Here is a 23480-nt window from a genome sequence, read left to right as displayed (position 1 = left end):
TTTTTCCCTGTAAGATTTTTTTTTAAAAATTTATCCAGTTCTTTATACAATTTTGAGAAAAATAATAAAAATTACTTTCACAAATTAAACACAAGTGTACAAATTTGTGACTAATTTATATATACATATTTATATGCTAAATTTATGCTAAAACATTTTACAGGAAGGGGAGCTGGAAAAATTCGTGAACAAATTGTTCATAATGCAGTGGAGTGGGATTCAGTGTAGAGGTTCAAAGACTGTGGGTTGTTTAAGGAAATTAGATGTTTCTATTTAATACATTAGTATTAGGCACTAAATTAGCCATTTAATGACATGGAAAATTATTGTATTTCATAGTAAGGGGGAAAAGCCTATAAAATATATCAATATGATGTAAATGCTTAATATAGGTTTATTTTTCACCTGAGTAAAAAATGGAAAGCTATATAATACAATGAAGACAACATTAATTCTGCATGTCTGCCTGTCTAACCATCTATCTATCCACTAGGCTGTGTTTTTTTGCTTTCTTAATCTATGCCATTTTTCTACATTTTCTGTAAGCACATGGATTCATTTTGTTATTAAAAATTATATAAGTATTCAAGAGGCTATGTCATATTCATATTGATGACATGTCCCTTAGAATATTGTTGGCATTCGATTTACACTTAATCAAAGAATGAATAAATGAATAACAATTTAGTATTCTGAAAAATTATTTCTCAGATAAATACATTCTATTTCTTCTAATTAAACAACATTATACCAAGTATTCTAAAGTAATCATTTTAAGAGCTTAGTAGTCATCTTTAGTTCTTTGCTTAGATACTTTAAAAATATATATCATTTGTGCTTGCACTCAGCTCTTTCTCCTTGCATTTATATGCACAAAATTTTTTTTTTTTTTTTTTAAATTTATTTATTATTATTATACTGTAAGTTGTAGGGTACATGTGCATAACGTGCAGGTTTGTTACATATGTATACTTGTGCCTTGTTGGTGTGCTGCACCCATCAACTCGTCATTTACATCAGGTATAACTCCCAATGCAATCCCTCCCCCCGCCCCCCTCCCCATGATAGGCCCCGGTGTGTGATGTTCCCCTTCCCGAGTCCAAGTGATCTCATTGTTCAGTTCCCACCTATGAGTGAGAACATGCGGTGTTTGGTTTTCTGTTCTTGTGATAGTTTGCTAAGAATGATGGATTCCAGCTGCATCCATGTCCCTACAAAGGACACAAACTCATCCTTTTTTATGGCTGCATAGTATTCCATGGTGTATATATGCCACATTTTCTTAATCCAATCTGTCACTGATGGACATTTGGGTTGATTCCAAGTCTTTGCTATTGTGAATAGTGCTGCAATAAACATACGTGTGCATGTGTCTTTATAGCAGCATAATTTATAATCCTTTGGGTATATACCCAGTAATGGGATGGCTGGGTCATATGGTACATCTAGTTCTAGATCCTTGAGGAATCGCCATACTGTTTTCCATAATGGTTGAACTAGTTTACAATCCCACCAACAGTGTAAAAGTGTTCCTATTTCTCCACATCCTCTCCAGCACCTGTTGTTTCCTGACTTTTGAATGATCGCCATTCTAACTGGTGTGAGATGGTATCTCATTGATGCACAAAATTTTAAAAGCTTGTGATGCTCTTCTGGTGCTTCATAAGATTAAATGTCTCAGCAGTAATAGTTGTTTGCATGCGAATCAGATTTTGATCCAGAGCATTTTCTGAGTATTTATAATGCTCTACTTCCTCTTCTGTTACTACAGTTTTCACTGCATTCTCTTTATAAAATTGAGTTGGAGTGTGATGAGTAGCATGATTTAATAAATTAACAGAAAGTCAGGGCATGGGGAGAGGCAAGAATGAAAGGGAAAACAAGCTACACAAACTATAGAGTTGTCTTAGAGAATGTGAGGGAGAGTGGGGAGCTGGGAATGGAGGGGAAATGGTTGTAGGAGAAGACTTCAGCCAGCAAAAGAAGAAAAGTCAAATTATGCCAACCATCCTGTGACTTCTTTTCATTCAGATCTACCATGTTTCTTGGCATCAAAATTAAATGAAGCCCCACTTATGACTTCCAGTTCCCTTAGTCTCCTGTGAATTGACTAAAGAAACATAAACACAACCACACATTTATGTGGAGTGCCAGCAAAATTTGTAATGTAGAAAGAATTATCTTGTAGGAAGAAATCTTTATAATTAAAATGACTTAATATCACTACATAACTACTATTCAGTGTCATCATTTATTAATTCTGCATTTATTTTACAAGATATTTCTTGCATTTGTTTTTAACTTTACATAATTCATTGATTTGTTTGAGAAAAGTAAAATTAGAGGACATATGTAACATAAAATTTTAGTTGTAAATTTGACCAGGAGAACAAAATTTCAAATCTTCCAAATAATCAGAAGAAGCACACACACACACTAACACACGCAAACAACACAGGCATTAAGTTAAAAAATAAATTTAAACAACAATAAAACAGTAATATAATAACAAAATATGAATTCAAAACCAAGAGCCATCACATTTATTATTCCAAGAACCACCACATTTATTATACCAGCGCTCCCAGTTGGAATTACAGAATAAAATGCAACTGTATATTATTGTATATAAGTCGGGAAAGCAAAGTGACTCATAATAGTCAGATGGACATAGACTGCCAGGCACAAATTGAGATCAAGAGTCATGATACCAGTTAGCATTAAATTTAGAGTTACTAAACACTACAGGACACAAAGAAGGGCAATTCGTATTGATTAAGTATGCAATCTGCAACTAAAATCTAATAGTTGTGAATATCTATGCATGTAATAAAATATCATAAACATTTACAAACCAAACCACAAACAATATAAAGAGAAATTGAAGCAATGTAGTAGGCAATTTGATTCATATCTTTCCTGCAGCGTAGCATGTGAACAAAATAATGATAAACAAGACCTAGGTAATGTGATGAATAAAAATATCTACTCAATACAGTGAATTCTGTGCCCTGAAAACAGAGGATGTGCCTTTTTGTTAAGTAACTATATGCCCAACCACGAGTTCAAGGAGTACTACAACTGGTCTAAGACATTTTAACCATGACTCGTAAAAGTTGTTTGGAAAATTGCCCCGTCCTCATTCTCAGACAATAAAATCAGGAATTGTCTCAGGCCAGATTGTACAACCCAACTCCATGAGTGACGGATGAGGACTTCATGTCTGAGGGTGCTGTTTTCCTGCAGTGATAAATTGCACAGGATGTCTCAGAGATTGATGAGCCACACCTGGCCCAGATGAGCTATTCTCTGGCATGGATTCAGATGTGACTACTAGCAGGATTTCTAAAGCCTCATCTATAGCAAACTGGAATCAGAGAGAAACGTTTATACTTTAAGGAATTCTAGCACAACCTTTGTTCATTTACATGTGATCTGTAGCTTTGCTTTCTGTAGTGAGGAATTTTAGTGCCAGATGTCCACTGTGTTTGTGAAAATATTACTGATCATTTTGCTACCTGCCAGTATTGAGTTGCTATATCCGTATCTTTTAGATAATTAAATGATGTTTGAATCATACCTTGTAGAATCTCTGTTATTTTCAACAGTTTTTACCTACTGTTGACTCTTGTCAATGAAATGACCATTCATCCTAAAATAGCTAAAATAGCTACAAAAATTAACAAAGAAAACTCCAAACCATTTATACAAGAAGAAAATACATTATGACAAAGACATTATTTTCTTATCAAAATACTACAACAATAAATGAAGAAAAACTAGAAAATAAAATATCCTACTATTTAAAATTTGAACATTCTCTTTAAATTACTTTTGGCTAAGAATGAGGAGGGAGAGTTAGTGGCAGAAAGGATTGTTGCTCAATATCTCCAAAGTAATTATAACAAAATATTACATTAAATTAGATAGAGCCAAACCCACACTCCAGAAATAAATATAGCAATAAATAATTGCATTATCAGTTGAGAAGACATAATTTCCCAAAAATCCATCTCAAGGAGTTAGAAATATAACAAAAAAAAACCCCTAAAAGACAAAAAAGTGAGAGTAAAAGGTAAATATTAGTAAAGATAAAGGCAGACATTAATAAAATTATCAAAATAAATATATCTAAAAGCTTGATTTTTGAAGTAAAAATATACAATAAAGTACAGAAATTATTAGCTAACTTTTTCAAAGAAAACAAGTGGTGGGAAGCAAAACGCAACTACTCAAAACAAGACATGATCAGGACAAACTAACCACAGACACAGAGGGGTTTTGATTCATGAGACTTCTGATCCAACGCTAAGCAAATAATTTTGAATACATGGGTGACATGCATAATTTTTTAGAAATCTAACAATCCACCAAAACTAATCAAAGAAGATACAGGAATTCTAAACATACATTACCTTAGAAGAATTACTTGAGAAGATTACTTTAGAAGAATTGGGGAAAGTTGTCAGCCAGTAGTCACCTGAAAGATGTTTTAGTGCCAGATGCTTTCACTAGTAGGAAGCTACCAAATCAGCTCAGGTGAAATATCTAAGTTATTAATACTTTTCTTTGTAGAAATGAAAGGAACTTTGATGAACAACCTTTTTTTCCCCCTCTAACATCTGATTCTGGTCCTTCTAAATCTTGCATTTAAAGTGTTATAAAAAACACCAATTAAATCAATGAAGAGCTGGAGAGGCAGGGAGCCTCCTGTGAACTTTGGTTGAAAATTCTCTAAAAGAACTGGGTTCCTAGGCTTTGAACAAATGGGTAGCAGCCCAGTAGCTGTTTTTAGTAAATGGGAGTAACACACTTAAACGGAAATGACATTACAGTAGGCATTGGGAAACTTGAGCTATGTACTAGTTTCATTACCCAATGACCATTTTTGTCCTTGAGCAATCATTTACTGTTTGTGTGTGTGTGTGTGTGTGTGTGTGCGTGTGTGTATTTCATCTTCTTCAATTGTACAATTGGAAGATAACTGGGGGGAGGAACATTTTCATATAATAATTGGTTTCCAACACTATTTCAAGAATGCTTAAATAACTATAAATTGAAATAATGATATGGAAAATGTAGTGTCTTGCACACCACAGTGGGTAGAATAATATCAGTACTACCCACATGTGAAAACTTGTGATGGATTGCTGAGAATATTTTATAGAAAGTCATGGATTTATCAATACCATACTCAGATGTGCAAAGGAGATTTCGCTGTTTTCTTTCTCTTTCTTTCTTTCTTTTCTTTCTTTCTTTCTTTCTTTCTTTCTTTCTTTCTTTCTTTCTTTCTTTCTTTCTTTCTTTCTTCTGTTACTTTTTATAAGTGATCCTATTACTTTATAGCTTCTCTTCCCACTGTGAGGGGCTTGCTCTATCACTTGGTAGTACAAGAGTAAGGGCCTTCCACTCACCACTCTGTTCTGTGCTTTCCAACTGATCTCTGTAGAGTACTTGATTAAAGTTCCTTTCTGGTCATTCTACTGGAAATTCTGCTAAAGAATCTGGTTGGTAAGCCAGGTAGTCCATTTCCTTTTAGCTTGATGGAAGGCTGATCATCTCCCAAAGCTGACATTACACACCTGGGTTCATGCTGGTTTCCCTAACCCTCTCTCAGTTACCTCTACTCTCTCTTTTTATCTTCTGGCCAGGCCATCAGTGGCACGGCTTTGACTGTGAAGTCACCCTTTCCTTAGACCATTCAGAATTCGCAAGAAGACCTGAACCCTCCTACTTACCTCATAAGGATATCCAATAACTTCTGGGCTCTGACTATACCATACAGAAAAATTGGATGACTTGGGAAAACTACAATCTAGTAAGAGAAAAGATCAATTACATTGTGGAACCACATTTACTTTATTTTGACAACCTTCTAAGTTGATGTGGGGTGAAGAAAAGCATATCCTGAATGCTCTAAATCCTCATTTCCTCCTCCTTTTCTGGTGAGAATCTAGCTCAACAAGTTCCAATTGATTCAATGGAAGAACATCTCCAGAAACTCTTATTTTTAAATAAAGTTATATTTGTAGCAGGAAGCACCCATTGTTACCCAGTAGACTGCATGGTCTCTGCCCTCCTTTCTCTGTAATATGCAGAGTAATGTGAAGGGTTTGGTCTCTCTAATGGTGTACTTCTTTGGTGTGGTAAACCAAAGAAGCTGCCTCCCTGCAGAATGGCAAAAACATGGGAACATCGTGCTCTGCTAGTTCTCTGCCTCTGTTTCCCCACTCACCCTTGTTTCACAGTTACAGTGCACAGCACACCTGTTGCTGTGTGTCCGTGCCATCATTGTACAATAAGGCAAAGACTGCACACTTCCTTACTCAGGCCAGGAGGTGCCATGTTAAATAATATCACATCTTACCCGTGGCTCACTGTAATCTAAGGCAGAACTACAGAGACAGTATCCCGTGGTGTGCTGGAGCTGTTTCCTCTACAGGGGAGAGATGACTGTTAAAGGTTTTTAAATGCAACCTTTATTAAAAATTACATTATATAAACTTACAATTAAATGAATTATATTAAAAAATACTCAAGACTCATGACTTCCTAATTATTTTGGTACTATCTGTGCTTTTGAGAGTATTTACATCTACTGTGTATGTATGATGGAACTGTGACACCATATTGCACTACTGCACATTTCTTCCCAACTCTGAATTCAATGGCCTTGTGTTTATATCCTGAATTTGGTCATGGTAGGAGTATTTATGCCATGGAAATTGGCAAATACTAAAAGCATGGGCTTTGTTTTTTCTTTCTCTTGGAAAGTTGATTGCTAAGCATTTGATAGTACATCACTGACATACCTCCCCCCAAATGGAGACCATTATTTATTGATGTCAAGCAGCCAAGAACAGAGTAATATCAACATGGTCATTAGACTCTGAAAATGAAGTTCCTGGGAAAAGCTTTCTCTTTCAAAGAAAACATGGTAATCTGCCCCTTATCCATTATTTAAGATATGTAATCAGATCTCAGTTATATACAAACAAGGACTCCTCATGATAAAAATGAACAGTTATTCAATATGACTTTGTAATTCTTTACCTATTTGGCAATGCATTTATCTTTCTAAACGTGCTCAGTCTAATTCAGTTAATCAGGTATTTATTAACTTCCTCCACAAATACCCTTTGACAGAAGGACTCTGCAACCAATCCTGGGAGAAAAAGGAAAATAGACTGGTTAATACATTTTGCCAGAAATAATAAACTCAAGAAAATTTCTACTCTGACCATTCCTTTCATGCCAAAAATTCTAATGTTGTTTGAAATTAACTGTTTTTTAGTTTCCATATTTTTTTTGATTATTTGATAAAAATCTTAATTTAGTTATTTACCCAGCACACACTTAAAAAGAATAATAGGAGTTCAAAGATGTATAAAGCATGGTCTTTGCCCTCAAGGAAATAACAATCCAATTGTAGGAAACAGCCAGATAAACAACAAAGTGAAGATATCCAACAACAAAGTGTATGCAATGATATGGATGAGGAATGATTTTGGAGAGCACGTGTGTGGATAAATGTGCCTTCAAGGATATAAACATGCTGTGGTCTGCCTTAATTTCCTTCCTTCTTTCCCTTCTTTTCTTTCCTTCTTTCCTTCCTTCCTTCCTTCCTTTCTTTTTGCTCTTCCTCGCTTCCTTTTTCTCCTTCATTCTTTTCCTCTCTTTCTGATATACCCTCCATGCTCCTTCTGGGCGAATCCATCTTTTGAAATATACAGTGATATCCCTTGTCCCTCAGTTGCTTCATGTGTTACTGTGAAAACAAAACCAATTTTAGCATCAAAGGATATTTTCAAGTATTTTTCTTCACTAGGCAAGCTGTAAGAATCTTCAGCTGTTTTGTTGCCATGGTGAGTGGAGTTCAAGCGATATTTCTAGTCAGAGAGGAAAATCTATAAAATGAATGCTAATAGGAAATAAACTTACAGTTGCCATCCTCTAATGCAGTAGTTTAAGTGTTAGTGTCATTGCCTTCTTCCACAATGCAGAGAAGTATGTGATGGTGCCTAAAGGCTGGGGACAAGGATTGCCCATTTTCTCCTCTTTGCAAATTCAGTTTTGAAAACATCTGAAGTTATAAATTGTATTTTATTTCAAGAATGGGCTTGAATGTGATTACTGTGGAAAGATAATTTTTTTTTCTGGGGACAGAGGAACTAGGTTTGAGTCAGCCCTTCAGAAATTATTACCTCCTATGTGATCCAGCATATGTCACGAATTTGCAGGAACTCATTTTTTTTCACCTACTAAAAGGTAAAAAGAAAAGAAAAAAGGGAAAAGAAATAATCTTTGTCCATTTCAGACAACCCATACTGTGCCTTTTTTTTACACAGTTTGTGCAATGGGGTGGTTCTTTCATGGGTCTTTATAGCTATAGTTAAAATATTGTTCTACTAGTAAATGAGGTGGGATGGACTGGTACTTCAGATAATGGTGCTGTTGTTCTAGTATGAGATCTAGCAAAAAAAAAAAAAAAAGGAATGAGCAAAGAAATACAATAAATAGAATGATGTTTAATCCAGAAAAGTGATGTAATAGGAGGACCATCATCTAGGACCCTCTAGTGGGGAAGGAGCTAGAAGGGGCAGTTATCCAGGACAGAGTTAGATGTAGCTATGGGATAAGGTGCAGACTTTTCAAGAGGATGCTCTCGGTAGGCTGGTAGGTAGAGAAAACTCACGTTGCCTTCTGGCTTCATGTCAGTAAGTAGCAGGACCCCAAAGAAGGTGGGGACAGAACACAGTGTGCAGAGCCTTAGATCACCAGGTTTCGGTAGATTACCATGATGCAAGAAGTAGCACAACTGTCTGTCTTATTAGGACTCCCTGAGTAATAATGATGCCAGAAGGTAAAATGAGGGACTAACAGCAGCTGGGAGATATCCCTTAATAGCTACTACTCTAAGTAACTCAGGCCAGGAAACCTTAGGCTACAGTCAGGTTTTCTTAGTGATAGAAATTGAATCACCCACCAGTGCAATGGTATGAGGTCTCAGAACTTAATGAGATGCAAAAGAATTTTAAAATAAAATCCAGTCATTCTGCTGAATTGATTTAATCTTTGCAAATTAATTAACATTATATTATTTAGAAACAGATCTGGAGATGGGGGATGTGTATATCCAAAAGTGTCTTACCTCTGTTTGGAAAATACACTTTGAGAAGAAAATAGAGGTAATACTAGCAATAAAGAGAAGTGAATTAGATAACATCCTTTATCGAAGTCTTGCTATTTCATGTTGTTAGGTGGTTCACCTATTATACTCCTCAAACAACATTTACCATCTTCTTCCAACTAAATCCCACTGACACCCTGTTTTCAACTGTTGGCTTTTCTTCTTTTTTACCTGAGAAAATTGAGTCAAATAGAAGAGAAACTTCTGTTCTCTTATTACTAAATCCCCACGTTTATGCCTCCATGCCCACGTGTTCTACCTTCCCTGCTGTGATCATAAATAGACCTACTAAGCTGAAAGCTAATTATAACCTCTCCATTTGTGCAATAAATCTCATCTACTCTTGCCCACAGTGTTTTTGTTTTTCCAGTTGAATTGTATCCCTAATTTCCAGGCTATATATGTGTCTTCTGGGGCTGAGTCATAAGAGGCCGTTTAGTTTCCTTCTTTGTCTTCTTGAATGCTAGATCAGAGAAATGCAGCTGGGATGCAAAAAGTTCAACTGTCCTGAGCCTGCCATGCTGCAAGGAAGCCCAATTAGGGTGTATAGAAAGCAGGAGCAGTGCCAGCCAGTGTAGTGCAGGAGACACGTTGGAAAACCCAACTCCAGAAGATGCCACGAGATTGAACCAAAGTCCCAGACACAGAGCCAGCCAACCTCCCTAACCATTGCCCACCATTTGAGCCATGCCAACTAGGCAGGACACATGGAGGGGTGTCAAATGGTCTCTGCTGTTTCCAAACCAAATTTCTGACTCGTAGGATCACGAGCATTAAAAAAGTTGTTTTCTGCCACTAATTTGGAGTGGTTTGTTAGGCAGCAATAGATAGCTGGAATATTTATTTAATTGTATCTCAACAAATCCACTAAACCTACTTTTGCCAAGATTACCAGCAACCTCCACACATGAAAAAATTCTGTTTTTCTCTAATTTCTTCTCTTTGGCCATTTCCTGAAACTCCTTGTTTAATTTCTAAGACACTCTTCCGGTTTTCCTCATTACGTATTGGGTTTTCCCAGATCACTGTGAAGGCTATGTTCCCTGTCCCTCTCCTGTGCTCTCTACTGGTGAGCGTGGCTATGTGTTAAATGCCTCAAGACTCAATATTTGTATTTCTTCTTAGCTCTACCTTCGCTTATTTGTAAGTGCTCTCATCTGGATTTAGGGTGCTAGATACAGTCCATGCCCATTATTCATAGATTCTACATTTTAAAGTTCCACTAAAATTTATTTGTGACCACAGAATCAATATTCAAGCAGTGTCTTTGTGGTCACTGGCAGACATGCACAGAGCAACAGGCACAGAGCAACTAATCTGAGTTGCCACACTACCCCCAGCTGGGGCTGAACAAGGTGAGGCAACATTCTCCTCTCAGTTGTCATATGGAGATGTCCAGGGGATGGAGCAGGCAGAGGCAGTGCAGTTCAGCCTCGCCCAAGAAGCTCTGGCTGTGGGGTCAGGTGTAACCAATGTGAATCCCAGCTCTAGCACCTGTGAGTGAGGCGGCTTCAAGAAAGTCACGTAACACTTTTGAGCCTCATTTTCTCTTTTTATGAAGTAAAGAAAATAGAGTCTACCAAGATGAGTTGTTTTTAGGATTTAGTATTATTATCCATCATGATAGATATATGAACTACTGTCTACATTGAAAATATACAAGATCCTACCAAAAACTACTAGAATTAGTTAGATTAGCAAAATTAAAGGATACAAAAAACCAGCTATTATTCAAGAGTTTTCTGAGGTCTGCAGGATGGAGATAATCTTTAGAAAACCGGTAAGGATCATCTGGGTAAGCACCAAACCTACTAGAGCACACATAAAATTTTTGTCTAAAGCCTGACAACAGAAGAATATGGAGAGGGCCCAGGGATATCTGTCAAGCTCATGTCTAATGGAATTCTTATTTTATACAAGGAGGCATTATGAGATTGTGAGCCCAGAATGAGATTCAGAAGAAGCTAAGTTCACAAACTGCAGCCCATGAAAACTACACAGATTTGGCTGTGACCAGATAATCTAGTTAGTCTCCTTCTGAATTAACATAAGGTATTGCAAGTTCTGCAGACATAATAATCGTATTTAGATGTTTTTTTCCTTCTGTAAAATCCAATTTAGCCATCCCTGCTGGCATGTGACTTACCCAGACAAATGTCTACAAATTCAGGTGAAAAAAAAAAAAAGAGTAAAATATTTATTTTAGAAAACCTATTTCTTCACCTTAGGATTAAAATAATTATCTCAGCAAATGTGAAGGGACAAAAGAAGTTTCAGCAGATGTAAAGGAATACCCAATCTCCAGGTACCAGGTATGACATTCCTCTCCATCTACTTCCATTTGAAAAGAAAGAAGTGGGAAGGTGAGTAGGTACTGTAGCTTCTGACTCCGTTTACTTCTATTAGGAGAACAATTGCTTCTCCCACCTCAACTCACACTTCCAAAGTAATTAGCAACCTCTGGGGTTCTGATTTTCCTCTGTAGCCTGATCCAAATATCCAGCTTGCTGGAGCCCTGGACTTTATCTCAGATCAAATTTCACAGCCTACTCAAATCAAAGCTGTAAATTACCAGGGGTGAGACATTAACCCTAGATAATAGCTACACAGGATTGGTCACTGGATTGGTGCTTTCTTGTTGATGTTGTTACTACTCTTATTATTATTTCGTCCCTGAGGTTTCATATTACTGTATTGCTGAGTAATGCATTCATAAATATTATTTTCTGCAATGATTGAGGTGATCAAATGTTTTTCTCTTTTATTCTTTTAATGCAAAGATTTGTGTTCATTTCAAACGTTATACCAGCCTTGCATTCCTAAAATAATGCAGGAATTCCTGAAGTCCTGCTATGTCATGATTATATTTTTTATGTGTTGTATTAATTGTATATTAAAAACACACATTTAGAAATTTTTATATCTTCATATATGAGATGTATAAACAAGTGTTTTTTTCTTGTAATATTCTTTTTAGGTATTTGTATCAAGATCATGCCAGCTCCATAAAATGAATTGGAATCCTTTCACTATTCTTTGGAAAATTTTATGTAAAATTTGGTGGTATTTACTCCTAAATGCTTGAAAGAACTCACAGATAAAGGCACCTGGATCTGGAATTTTCTTAATGAGAAGGATTTTAATTATAAATTCAACTTTAGTAAATGTTGAATTATGTAGACATTTTTATATCTTTTGTTTGTTTGTTTGGTTTGAGATGAAGTTTTGCTCTTGTTGCCCAGGCTGGAGTACAGTGGTATGCTCTCAGCTCACTGCAACCTCTGCCTCCTGGGTTCAAGTGATTCTCCTGCCCCAGCCTCCTGAGTAGCTGGGATAACAGGGGCCCACCACCATGCTCAGCTAATTTTTGTATTTTTAGTAGAGACAGGGTTTCACCACGTTGGGCAGGCTAGTCTCGAACTCCTGACCTCAGTTGATTTGCCTTCCAAAGTGCTGGGATTACTGGCGTGATCCACTGCACCTGGCTTTTTATTTCTTCTGCTACCAGGTTTGGTAGGTTTTACTTTTAAGGAATTTATCCATTTTCCCAAATTTTCAAATTTACCTACACGAAGCTGTGTATAACATCTTATTTTCTTGCTAACATCTGTTGTATTTATGATAATGCCTTCTTTTTAATCTCTGTATGGACAACTTGTTTTTCAGCACCAGTATTAATAATTTTTCAACGTACCAAATTTAGTTTTATTAATGTATTATATTTTTTGTATTGCATTGATTTTTAAATTTATTTTTAATTACTTTTTTCCTATTTTTCATTCAACTTTTTAAAAAAATCTAATTGCAGTGGAAGTTTAAATGATTGATTACTACAAAACTTTCCTTTTTTCAAATATATGCTTTAAAGCTAAAAATTTCCCTTAAGGAGAATTCCATGAGTTAATATGGTATTAGTCCATTCTCACACTGCTAATAAAGACATACCCAAGATTGGGTAATTTACAAAGGAAAAAGGTTTTATTGACTCGCAGTTCCGCATGGCTAGGGAGACCTCAGGAAACTTACAATCATGGTGGAAGGCACCTCTTCACAGGGCAGGGGAGAGAAGGAGAGGCAGCAGGGGAAATGCGAGATGCATATACAACCATCAGATCTCGTGAGAACTCACTCACTATCATGAAAACAGCTTGGTGGAAACCGCCCCCATGATTCAATTACCTCCACCTGGTCCCACCCTTGACACCTTAGGATTATTACAATTCAAGGTGAGATTTGGATGAGAGCACAGAGCCAAACCACAACAGATTTTATATATATTTAATCATTCAGCTCAAAATATTTTCAAGTTTTTCTGGTTTCCTTTTAAGCTATGGATTTTGTAGAAGTGTGCTATTGAATTTTCAAACTTTAGTAATTTTTTATCAGATTTGAAAAATTCGCCATGCCTCATTCTCTCTCTGCTCTCCTTCTGAGACTCCAGGTTCACATTTTGACCTTTGGGCCATGTTCTACATATTTTTAAGCTTTGTTATATTTTTTCTTCTCTTCCTCTTCTCCCTAGTTTAGACTTTTTATATTACTTGGGCTTCAGGGTCACTCATCTTTTATTCTGCTGTTTTCAATATGCTGTTAAAACCATCATTGAGCTTTTAATTTCATTTATTTCACTTACCCATCCTATGATATCCATCTTTTAATACATCCCATTCTCAGTTGAAATTATCCATCTTTTCATCTATTTTGGGTGCATGTTTTTATCTATTTTTTTATATTTTTATCTTTATTGTCAAATTTCTGCGTGCTAACTCCAATATCTTAATTATCTCTGCATCTGCTTCTATTCATTATCTTCTCTATCAATTAATACTCTTTCTCTTTCCTTTTTTGTACAATTAATAATTTCTAATGGTATGTAACACTATGACACTTCAAATGACATTCTAGATGGTTCCCTATAGAATCTATCAATTGTGGTCTCTTCTCAAAAAGGTTTCCAATCATTCAATTGTTTATGGGAATTTAATAACAGCAGTTTACCCTAATAATCTTGGGTCTTGGTTGTTAGCTTTATCGGGGGTCGGAGGGTCTATTTCAGCTTCATCTTATTCAAAGGGTATCTGTTACTCCTAGACTGTGATTTTTCTGAGTTCACACTTTCTGGGATTTCCGTGGTTTCCCTTGCCATTGTTTACCTGGATTTTTGACTGGATTGTGTCAAGGCACAAACCTTTTTAATAAAAGTTTTTTGTTACCCTGACATCCCCTCCATGAGAAAACCTATATTGAGTTTGAGTGAAGGGCACCTGCACTCTCCACACCTTTCATGTATGCCATGTGCCTTTTGCCTTTCACCCATGCTGAACTGGCATTCAAAAACTTGATTCTTTATAATCTGCATTCTGTTGTGCCATCCTCAGGTGTGGTGCCTCACGCCTGTAATCCCAGCACAGTGGGAGGTGTAGGTGGGTAGATGGCCTGAGCTCAGGAGTTGGAGACCAGCCTGGGCAACATGGTGAAACCCTGTCCCTATAAAAAGCAAAACAAACAAACAAAACAAAGCATGATACCTGCTGTTGTGCCATCCATTTCCTAAGGCCAAGAGCATAGAATGGCCTAATTATTGCTTTAACTGGAAAGGGTCGTAAGACATTTCAGGCAAAATTTTTGCTCTCAAGGGACTACAAAATTAGGCAATAGTGTAAGAGTAAGGGCAATAAGAAAAGTGACGGTCACAGACTCTGCAGCCAGAGTTCTTGCTTTTAATCTTTGTATCTTTGAGCGAGTCATACAATCTTTCTGAGACTGTTTTCTTACCTGCAAAATGGGTTAATAATTGAACTCACTTATGGGATTTTGTACAGAGTACATAGGTTTATACATATCTAATACCTGAAAGAGTTTCAAACTGTTGGTAAGGATTGTTTTCCTTGTTTTCTCGGGAGCTAACTGCCCAGGCCTAGGAATCAAGGACTCTGTGAATATCAGGTAGCTGTAACTACAGTGAAGTGCAGGAAACAGATTCTGCACTAAATCATAATGAAATCACTTTCTAAGCCATCCATTGTTAGTAGCTCAGTTTCAAAATCCCTTGAGAGAGAGCCCAACTGGTTAGGACTAAGTCTTATCCTATATACCTCTTGATTATGCCATGCGCAGAAATAAGGACTAAGCATCTTTGGTTTCCGTAGAGGAAGGCAGTCACTATCTCCCCGAAGTAACCAACATCATAACAAACAGAACTAAGACTGGATGCTGCTCATCCAAATTATGAAAAATGTATATTACACAAGGCCACAAGAAATGTAACACTTGACATCAATAAATTGATCAAAATTAGTTCTACCGCAGATAAATAAATTGCAATTTACTTAGCCATGCTCTTTTTTTTTTTTACTATTTAGACCATGTTTTTTTTCTCTACTTGTTATTATTATTTACAAAATTTTTCTTCTAGGATTATTTCCTTTACAGTATTTCACGAAAATCACCACTGCTGAATCACATGTTGTGCTCATTTTATATTTTGACATATATGATCAAACTGGGCTCCAGGAAGCTTCTTTCAATTTATACTACCGGATATTATATTTGAGAGAGATTGTTTGTACTCACCACTGAGGACACTGCAGTAAGAGAGGGTAATATTCGAAGATAGTCTAAGAGCATTGAAAATTCCAGAGGAGAAGCTGATTTGTGGCTGTGATTATTACTGCTTATTTTTGGGTTCTATGTAGAGTGCTATGTAGGTTCCTCTGCTAAAAAGGATTAGAAGAATAAATATAAACATTTAATATATAGATCAGTTGCTGTGAGCATTGTGATTGGGAATAAACGGGATGAATAAAATGGTTAAAATAATAGAAAAGACAAAATCAAATTTAAAAAGCATAGATCTGTAATAGAACAAACCAATTTGTATCTCTTCCTCTGTGAACTGCAGACAACAACATAAAAATGAATTGCAGGCAGAGGAAGAGGGTGAGATCCCCATTTGATCACTGTGTTCTGAGCTTCTTGACCGAGCTGGGTGGGGAGTGGTGGAGATAATTTAGAAATCTAGGATAATGGAGAAGGTGACATTAAAATAACGGGTAAGAGCACTTACAATTGTCAACAGCCCCATCAGCAATGTAGCAATTGGATTGGGAAAATAAGGGGAATATGAAGAAATGAGCACATTTTCCTTACTAGAATAAAAAATTCCAAAGTGGGGCCGGGCACGGTGGCTCACGCCTGTAATCTCAGGACTTTGGGAGGCCAAGGCGGGCAGATCACAAGGTGAGGAGTTCGAGAGCAGCCTGGCCAACATGGTGAAACCCCATCTCTACTAAAAATATAAAAAGAATTAGCCGGGCATGGTGACATGCACCTGTAATCCCAGCTACTCGGAGGCTGAGGCAGAAGAATTGCTTGAACCCGGGAGGCGGAGGTTGTAGTGAGCCGAGATTGCACCACTGCACTCCAGTGTGGGCAACAGAGGGAGAGTCTGTCTCAAAAAAATAAATAAATAACAACTACAAAAACAAAATTCCTAAGTGCTCACTATGCAAAACTTCTTACAATTTGGTGCTCAATAAGTGTCAGGGAACAATAGTTTCTTTAACAAAATTGTAGAAGGATGACCAACAAGGAGAGGCAGCCACTCGAAAGGGAGCAGGGAAACAAGAGATTAGATCACACTCCCTTCCCGGGGTTTTGAACACAGAAAGAAGGCAGCTAGAGGCTTTGGAGATGGTGGTGCAGCAGGAGGGGGCCAGGGAGATTCTGGAAGGCTGTGCACTGCTCTATTGGACCCTCCTGCAAACTTTCACCTCCTCAGGGATGTACAATATCCAAAGTATGGCTGGGGAAAGGGCACAATGATTGAGACCGGCTTAGGCAGAGCAGAAATGCAACCTGGGCACACACAGAAGCAGAGTGCATACAAAACTAAGATTAAAGGGTTCAGAGAAACTCTGGAGGTAGCTTAAATTTTCAAAGCTATGGAAGAGATGCTTAATGCTAACTGTTTCCAAATCTTAAAGTAGCTGGGAATCTTAAGTGTTGCATATTTTTTTCACATAGGGTTTTCGTATTAAAATGCTATACCTAAATATGTGTTAGATTAAACCATGCTTTATAATTGAATTTAAGAATGGCCTCTCACCACACGTTAAATCTTGGGATGTGCCAGGCGCAGTGGCTCACGTCTGTAATCCCAGCACTTTGGGAAGCCAAGGAGGGCAAATCACCTGAGGTCAGGAGTTCCAGACCAGCCTGGCCAAAGTGGTGAAACCCCATCTCTACTAAAAATATAATAATTAGCCAGATGTGGTGGCACGTGCCTGTAATCCCAGGTATTTGGGAGGCTGAGGCAAAAGGATCGCTTGAACTCAGGAGGTGGAAGTTGCAGTGAGCCAGGATCGCACCAGTGCACTCCAGGCTAGGCAACAGGAGCAAGATTCTGTCAATAATAATAATAATAATAATAGTAATAATAATAATTGGATGTGAGGTGACTAGAAGTTGAGACAGATCAGGCAGGATCTGTGAAAGTTCTCCACACACTACCTCCAAGGCAGGGACATGTTGAAAACTTCTCTGATATCTTGGTTGGAACTTTTGTGAACTGCACGTTTTAAGATGGATGTGAGAGGTACAGACCCAGGCCCTAAATCACTGTGTGAATTTACCAGGAAAAGGCTAAGAAACCATGGTATATTAAGCCTTTCTTGAATTGCTATCAAGCAATATCCAAGACTGGGTAATTGATAAAGAAAAGAGGTATAATGGGCTCATGGTTCTGCAGACTTTACAGGAAGCATGATGTTAGCATCTGTTCTGCTTCTGGGCAGGCCTCAGGAGCTTAAACTAGTGGCAGAAGGTGAAGGGGGAGCAGGTGCATCAGATGGCCAGGGCAGGAGCAAGTGAGACTGGGGAGGGAGGTGCCCACACTTTTAAATGACCAGATCTCACGTGAACTCAGAGCAAGAACGCACTTATCAGCAAGGGAATGATCTGCCCCACGGCCCAAATACCTCCCACCAGGCTCTACCTCCAGCATCGGGGATTACATTTCAACACGAGATTCGGGCAGGGAAAATATCCAAATTCTGTCACATTGGGTAACGGGGAAAAGTGGAAAATGGGGTACAATCTACCTCGGTGAGTGAAAATTGTATCATGAAATTGGAGCCGTGCAGCCGTGGGAAAGGATGTCCGTGGCCGCCGTGAGTGACACGCTGCAACCCTTTCCTCTGACTCAGAGAACCTCTCGACTGGGGAGCTGCAGGTGGGTCGTCTGTCACGCACAGTTCTGAACTCCTGGTGTAACCAGAGCCTAGAAACATATGCAGGAACCCATGCTGCCACAAACAGAAGTGGAGAATTTTGAGTTGGCGTTACAATATGCCTCTGAACTTTCAGAGAAATGACAGGCCTCAGACAGAAGTGACAGATATAAATGGAACATTTTCAGGGCCTGGCATTAGGAATTATATCTGGTCACATACCCTCAAATTCCCTTCGTTTCTGAACTGCTGCACAGTGTACTTGAACTAGTATAATGCGATAGGAAGAGCTGACAGAAATGTGATGTCAGTTTTCTTCCACATAGCAAAGAAAGCAGAAAATGTTTCAACCCGCACACAAACTGCTGTAGCAAGGTGTTTGGAAAATCATCCCTGGCTAGAGAAAGCTGCTGTGAAAGCAAACTCCATATATTGATATATTGAATAAAGTCTTACTCAAAAAAAAAAAAAAAAAAAAAAAAAAGTCTTCCATGAAAGACTCAAGAATATCCCTAAATTTTTCAAATTATTGAAACTAATTCAGAAGGAATAAGAGTGCAAGGTAGCGCTGAATGGAAAAAAAGCAAGAGTTCACAGTGTGTCCGCATCAGAAGCAACAACCTGGATCTGGAAGCTGAGGTTCACACAAGCTTGACTCAGTCGCAAGGAGATAATGGCACGCCCCTCTCCCCGCCCCACTGCTGGTTCTCCTGCTCAAGACTCTGGTCTTAAACCAATGATTTTTTTTCTGATGTGGGGACCTGGTCAAAAAAAGGCAGGCTTGACCTCATTGAAACTTACCATCTGATATGGTTTGGCTGATATGGTTTGGCTGATACGGGAGGTAACGGAATCACGGGGGCTGGTCTTTCCTGTGCTATTCTTGTGATTGTAAGTCTCACCAGAGCTGATGGTTTTATAAGGGGGAGTTCCCCTGCACAAGCCCTCTTGTCTGCCACCATGTAAATGTGATTTGCCTCTCTTTTACCTTCTGCCATGATTGTGGGGTCTCTGCAGACATGTGGAACTGTGAGTCTATTAAACCTCTTTCCTTTACAAAGTACCCAGTCTCCGGTGTGTCTTTATTAGCAGCATGAGAACAGACTAATACACCATCTACCTTTTCAGGCTGCGATAACAAAATCCCATGGACTGGGTGGCTGATAAACAACAGAAATTTATTTCTCACAGTTCTGGAGGCTGGAGATCTAAGATCAGAGTGCCAGCCTGGTCAGGTTCTGGTGAGGAACCTCCTCCTGGATGCAGACTGGTGAATTCTCTCTGTCCTCTCACATGGTGGAAAGAGAGCGAGAGAGCTCTCTGGGGTCCCTTGCCTATAAGCACTAACCCCATTGGTGAGGGTTCCACCCTCATGACAAATCTTCCAAAGGCCCCGCCTCCTAATACTATCACATCCAATTAGGACTTCAACATTTGAATTTGAGTGGGACACAAACGTTCAGGCCATAACACCACCTGGTTCCTACAAGACTTCAGTAACTGTAGGGAAAGTCCTAGAAATGAAAAAAGAACTCTGCACATGGTCTTATGAAGCATACATTTGTCCTACACCATGTCTAATTTTCATCTCTTAAATCCTGCCCAACTGCCTGAAGCTCTGCTCGACTGCTTAGCCTCTTAGCTGTTCGTGTACTTTTGACAAAACGAACTCTCTTAGCTGCAGATTCTAAATTATCTATATTCTGATAGGAAAAATCATGCCAAATATCAATCTCACTTTCCTGGATTTTCTTTTGTAAAAATATTTTGAGATATATTTAATGTGAGGACTTTTCTAAAACAATCCACTGAATTTTGCAAGAAGCCAACTGCTGTGTCTCATTATTTTATGCGTCTATTTCCCTCTTGAGTATTTACCCTTGAGTGTTTGTCTTTTAAATATTTTTTCCCATCTCACTCTTTTTATATGGATTTTTAAGTATTGTAAAAATTTTTTTTTAGAATAGCAATCATTTTATTTTTAAAAAGTTGTATTTCAGATTGTGATATGTAAATAAACTTCTGCAGCTATACATGTGAAATTGTCTCAGATACAGTTTTCATAGAATACCTACTTTTTTTATTTTTTATTATTATTATACTTTAAGTTCTAGGGTACATGTGCATAACATGCAGGTTTGTTACATATGTATACTTGTGCCATGTTGGTGTGCTGCACCCATCAACTCATCAGCACCCATCAACTCGTCATTTACATCAGGTATAACTCCCAATGCAATCCCTCCCCCCTCCCCCCTCCCCATGATAGGCCCCGGTGTGTGATGTTGTATTGTAAAATTTGATGTTTGACATATAGTACATCTTTCTATCTTTATTCAAAATATAAATCACTTCCGCCATCCTAGGAAGTTTTATTTTCTCCTTTTTAGTACAACTGTGCCCATCATAGGAAACCACTGTTCTTACTTCTATCACCATAGACTAGGCTTTTTTCATTGTTTTCCTGAACTTCAATGAAGTGGGATCATTCAGTATGTACTATCTTGTGTATGGCTCAGTATGTTTTTCAGGTTCATCTATGTTCATGTATATATCAATAGTTTCATCTTATTGCCAGGAAGTGTTGTTTTGTGTGAATATACCACATTTTGCTTATTCGTTCTTTTCTTTAGCCATTCTCCATTCTGTTGTTTCAGTGCTACTTGTTGAAAGCATTTTCTTTTACGCTTTGAATCCTCTGTTCCGTTCCATTCAATGGCTTTATCTTTTCACTCATACCATGTCATCCTTGATTATTCTAGCTTTACATGAAGTCTTAACATCCCTCAAATTTCTTTTATCATCTAGCTTTGGCTGCTTTAGATCCTTTTTACTTCCTTTTTTATTTTAGAATTAGTCAATATCTTTTGCAAAGCCCATGGGGATTTTGATTAGGATTGCTTTGAATCTATTGGTACATTTGAAGGTATTTGGCATATTAACAATTTTGAGTTTTCCAATCTATGAACATGTTACATACATCAATTTGTTTAGTTCTTCTTTAATCTCTGTAATTTTTATATTTTTTCAGTGTAAAAAACTTACATGTCTTTTGTTAAATTTATTTTTGTGTATATTTGTATGTTATTGTAAATAAAAATTTTAAATTTTATTTTAAAGTTATTTGCTTATATTACATATAAATATGGAATATTTATATATTATAAATATTTCAAATATTTATAAATATTGAAACTTACCATCTGATATGGTTTTGCTGATATGGGAGGTAATTGAATTATGGGGGCAGGTCTTCCTCCCACACAACTATATATCTGTATTTCTATATAACAGATAACAATAAGTATCACATTGTTTCTGTTCTATATTAACACAAAAAATTCAATATTTATATATAACATATAACAGTAATTATCATATTGTTTCTGTTATACATAAACAGAGAAAATATTCTGCCTTTATGTATAACAGAAACAATATGATAATTCTATATTTACCTGTATTCTGCAAAAGTTGCTAAATTCCTTTTTTGGTTCTAGAAACGTTTGTATGTATTATCGAGTCCCTGCATAGATAATCATATTTTATGCAAATAAAAATAATGTAATTCCTCCTTTCTCTGCCTTTATTTTTGTGCATTATTGCACTAGCTACAGCCTTCGGCTAAAATGATGAGTAGCAGTGGGCATTTCAGATAACTTTGCATTATTCAATAATTCTTAAGTATGATGTTAGCTATAGAATTTTCATAAATGCACAATACTAGTTTTCTACAGCTGCATTAATGTATTAACACAGACGGAGTGGCTTAAACAACTCCGTTTAAGCCAGAGATCTCACAATTGGGCTTCCAGAACTCTGACATGAAGTTACAGGCAGGGCCATGGTCCCTCTGGAGACTCCAAGAGGAACCTATTTTTTGCCTCTTCCCTTTTCTGGTGGTTCCAGACATTCCTTGGCTTGCAGCTGTATCATTCCAGTTCCTATCTCCATGATGACAATGCCTCCGCCTCTTCTGTGTGTCGTGTTTCGTGTGTATCTTAAGATGATACTTCTCGTTAGATTTTTGGGCCAAACCAGATAATCTAGAATGATCTCATATTAACTTAATTATATCTGCAAAAACCAATTTTTCAGATAAGATGATAATCACAGGTTTTCAGGATTAACAATTGGAAATCTCTTTTACGAGTCTGCCATTCAATCTACCATATACCCTTAGTCAGGTTGATGAAGTTTCCTTATGTCCTAATTTGCTGAGAGTCTTTATTATGAATGAGTATTGAATTTTGTCAAATACATTTTTCTGAATGTATTGATAGATATCTATGATTTTAAATTTTTGATTTTGTTCCTATGTTGAACTTCATTTATTAGTTTTCAGTTGTTAAATGAACTTTGTATTTCAGGGATAAATCTGTTTGATCATGGATTATACAGTTAAATTATTGGATTTGATTTCTTCAGTGTTTTGTTACATTCAGGAGAGCTCTTGATCTGCAGCTTTCTTTTATTTTTATTTGCAATATCTTTGGCAGGTTTTAATAATAGTTATAAAACCCTCAAAAAAAAAAAAAAACCCTCAAAAACTGAGTGTAGGCTGGGCTTGGTGGCTCCCGCCTGTATTCCCAGCACTTTGGGAGGCTGAGGTGGGAGGATTACTTGAGATCAGGAGTTCGAGACCAGCCTGGCCAACATGGTGAAACCCTGCCTCTACTAAAAATACAAAAATTAGCCGGGCATGGTGGTGGTCACCTGTAATTCCAGCTACTCAACGGGTTGAGGCAGGAGAATCACTTGAACCCAGGAGGCTGAAGTTGTAGAGAGCCCAGATCGCACCACTGTGCTCCAGCCTGGGAGACAGAGCGAGACTCCGTCCCAAAACAAAAACAAAGAGTGAATCCATATGGCACCAGAATTTTTTTGGGGAAAAGTTTCTCATTATAAGTTAAAGGTCTTTGATAGAGACTTTCTATTTCTTATCGTGTTAGTTTGGGTAAATTGTGTTTTCCAAGGCAGTTGTCAGGCTTATTATCATAACATTATTTGTAAATTATCATGTTATTCTTTAATGACTGTAGAACCAGTAGTGATATCTA

Source organism: Theropithecus gelada, chromosome 17, assembly GCF_003255815.1.
Source record: "Theropithecus gelada isolate Dixy chromosome 17, Tgel_1.0, whole genome shotgun sequence".
NCBI lineage: Eukaryota > Metazoa > Chordata > Mammalia > Primates > Cercopithecidae > Theropithecus > Theropithecus gelada.
Note: the sequence above shows the minus strand (reverse complement) of the source record.